This window comes from Rhinolophus ferrumequinum, chromosome 5 (genome assembly GCF_004115265.2).
Source record: "Rhinolophus ferrumequinum isolate MPI-CBG mRhiFer1 chromosome 5, mRhiFer1_v1.p, whole genome shotgun sequence".
Taxonomy (NCBI): Eukaryota; Metazoa; Chordata; class Mammalia; order Chiroptera; family Rhinolophidae; genus Rhinolophus; species Rhinolophus ferrumequinum.
Window position 1 is genome coordinate 17801382 of NC_046288.1, and position 3909 is coordinate 17805290.

General features: G+C 34.9%; 1 non-coding gene across 1 annotated transcript; it reads left to right on the plus strand.

Annotated features, from left to right (window-relative positions):
* Nucleotides 1-353: 353 nt before the first annotated feature.
* Nucleotides 354-458, plus strand: LOC117022707 (U6 spliceosomal RNA). Its single transcript, XR_004423109.1, has one exon. It is a non-coding gene; the product is annotated as a U6 spliceosomal RNA (small nuclear RNA).
* Nucleotides 459-3909: the final 3451 nt, after the last annotated feature.

Here is a 3909-nt window from a genome sequence, read left to right on the forward strand (position 1 = left end):
GATATGTCAATGTCAGGTCATCCTTGATTTAAAAAAAAAGTACCACTGTGATGAGTAGGATTGATAATGAGGGAGGCTAATGTATCTGTAGGGACAGGAGGTATATACGTAGGAAATCTCTGTAACCTCCCTCTCAATTTTGTTATAAACCTAAAACTGCTCTAAAAAATAAAGTCTTTTTAAAAAGCAATCTTTTTTCAAAAGAGAATAAGCTGTCCTTTTTACAAAAAAACATTTAGGAAACCACAAGTTTTTGGAAAGTACATGTATAATAGCAGAAATTAAAACTGAGTAAAAGGGTTGGAAGTTAAAATTAAGGAAATCATCCAAAAAGTAGAAAGCAAAAACACAGAGTGCTCACTTGAGCAGCACATATATTAAAACAGAATAATACAGAAAAGATCAGTATGGCCCTTCATAACGATGACACACAAATTCATGAAGCCTTTCATATTTAAAAAAGAAGAAGAAGAAGAAATAACAAGTACTGGTGAAGATATGGTGAAATTGAAACCTTTGTGCACTGCTGGTAGGAATGTAAAATGGTGTAGCCACTATGGAAAACAATCTGGCAGTTTCTCAAAAATTAAACTTAGAGTTACCATATGATACAGCAATTCCACTTCTGGGTATATACCCAAAAGAATTGAAAGCAGTAACTCAAACAGATAATTTTACACCATATTCATAGCAGCTTTATTCATAATAGCCAAAGGTGGAAGCAACCTAAATGTCTATTGATGAGTAAATGGACAAACATGTTGTATATGCATACAGTGGAATATTATGCAGCCTTAAAAAGGAAGGAAATTCTCTTACAACATGGGTAAAATGTAAGGACATGATGCTAAGTGAAATAAGCCAGACACAAAAGAACAAATATTGTATGATTCCATTTTTATGAAGTATTAATACCTAAAGTAGTCAAACTCATAGAGACAGGAAGCAGAATAGAGGTTACCAAGCCCTGGGGTAATAGGGAGTTATTGTTGAATGGATTTAGAATTTCAATTTGAATGATGAAAAAAAATTTGACATGGATAGTGGTGAGGATTGCACAACAATGTGAATATACTTAATTTCACTGAACTGTACACTTAAAATGTTTTAAATGGTAAATCTTATGTATATGTTACCACAATTTAAAAAACTAGCAATTTAAGCATATAACTTAGAGATACAGAAGTAAATCCTGAAAAAAAACAACTCTAAGATTTGCAAGTGTTGTCCTCTGAGGATGGGAAAATGGTGGGGGTAGAGACGCTGTTTTCAAACAAGCTTTGTAAAACTATTTATCTCTTTCAGCTATGTGCATGTAAAATTTTGATAATACTATAAACAGATAACAATCATAATACATTTGAAATAATTTTAAGTCCTTCAATTTTATAAATAACCAAATCATGAAAGGATAGGACCCTTGGACAAGGTGATACAAATCAATAAATGGCAGATTAAGTTGAACCAAGAAGTTCTAAATCAGCATCTTATCACCATACCACATTTCACCCTACTGTAGCATCTTCCTGAATATCCTAAAATAAACTCCCGGGAGTCTTGCCTTAACCCTTCTTTTCTTCATGTTTTATTAAATGTGTAATAATACTACAGATTTTCCATTTTGCCTAGCACTATTTGTTAAAAATGCATTTTTTTCTAATCCGGAGTACTTTTGAAGTAAAACACTTTTCCTAATTTTCCTTCTCTATCTTCATCATTCAAATTGAACAGCATTTTTGAGTCCTGAATTCAGTATCGCTCCCTAAATGATTGGAGAGTCTTTGCTATGGACGAATAAAACTCTGTCCTTTATTTCTTGTGCAGAGTATTTTTTACGGAGTATAAAAACTTGACCATGGTCACTTCTATGGCAACAGAAAGCATTTCCATTTAAGCATTTGCATTTCAATTCAACTCAAGTCACCAGTTTAATATTAATTTTAATGCTAATTTTTTTCCATTACAAATATGATATCATTATAAAGAGTGGCTGGACTAAGCAATGATATATAATTTACCATGCTTCAGACTTTAGAATAAAACCCTATGTGGGCACTGCTTCCAACAATACTCCATTAGTTATAAGTTGAACACATACTAATGGGCATCTATAAAATAATTTTTTAAAGAACTATAAGAACCTGTCATGAGCATATCCTCCAACACTGACAAAGTGCCTTTTCCCAGAATAATGTGCCTGATAAGTCATCAGTCTTGGAACTCTAAATAAGATTTATTATACTTTTAAGATATCACCCCTTATTGCAAAACCTGTGCTGTGTACAGTTTCTAATCTTATGCGACTGTCTCAGCCAGTTTGTGTGCTTCCTGAGGGCAAGGTAGCAGAGGACTACATATATAATAAATGCTCATTAAGCATTTGTAATGATTAAGTAATGAATCAGAGAATGGAATCATGGAATGTTAAAGCTGAAATGGGTCCTAGGGATCAATGGATCTAACTACTTTTTATAATTAAGAAAATACTAATTAGCATTTGAGTGTACACTTACATCAGACATTTCATATGCATTTGCTCATGGCAGCCCCACTAGTCAGATGAGGAGAAAGAATCAGGGAGGTTAAGTCATGTGTCCAAGGTCACATAGATGGTCAGTGCTAACACTGGGACTCCAACCAAAGTGATCGGAGACTACAGCTTGTACTTTGATGAAGCCCAGAGACAAACGTTGACTGATTTAGATCTGATCAAATGGCTGGCTGCTGAGAGAGTCTGGCCTGGAATTCAGCTTGGCTGACTTTCCAGTGTGGTTGCTCTTTGTCAGACCTACTAGTGTATATTTTAAGTTAAAAAATGAGTTTCTGTCTAATGATGTGCTTAACAGTAATTCCTCATTTTTACAGAGTAAAATTTGACAAGACTGCATATATAAATTACTCCTGCAAAATTGCCTCTCTGAAACATATATCTCAGAACTAGAAAAGTCCGCTTTGCAACTATAATTGAATGCAACTATAATTGAAATTTTTTTAAAAGGTGAAGTGGAATAAGAGGTTCAAACTTCCAGGTGTAAAACAAATAAGGGATGTAACATGAAGCATAGGAAATATAGTCAATAATACTGTGATAGCATAGTATGGTGTCAGATAGTCACTAACTTATCATGGTGATCACGTCTTTAGATACATAAATTTTGAACAACTATGGTGTACACCTGAAATTAATATAATATTGTATTTTAGCTATAGTTCAATAAAAATCTTTTAAAAAATAACCCACAATACCACTGGAAGAATTACAGACATCAGTGCCACCATCACGGACTTGAAAGATGCTGACTTGGTGAATCCCACCCCATTCCCAATCATCTTGCCCATTGGGCCTGTGCAGAAGACAAACGGGTTTTGGAGAATGACAGTGGATTATCATAAGGTTAGCTAGATGGTGACTCCAATTGCAGCTGCTGTAGCAGATGTGGTTCCATTTCTTGAGCAAATTAATACATCCCCTGGTACCCAGTGTGTAGTGGCTGACCTATCACATAACTTTTTCTCCATTCCAGTCAACAAGGTCCACAAGATTGTTCTTCACGATATGCACATACCACCTAGAAGTGCACAGCTGTATCACTACAATCCCTCTTTGGACACCTCTGTAGCATGGTGGTGAAGGGAAATCCTCCCAGTGGGTAGAATTTTGAGAAGTGAACCTAGTTGTACACTTTGCTTCAAAGAAAAAATGGCCAGATATGTGATTATATACAGATTCATGGGCTGTGACCAATGGCTTGGCTGAATCATCATGAACTTGAAAGGAGCATAATTTGAAAATTGGTGACAAGGAAATTTGAGGAAGAGGTATGTGAATAGACTTCTCAGAATGAGCAGTCTATGTGAAGAGACTTGTTTCCTATGTAAATGTCTAGGCTTGAATGTTTGTCTGATCAC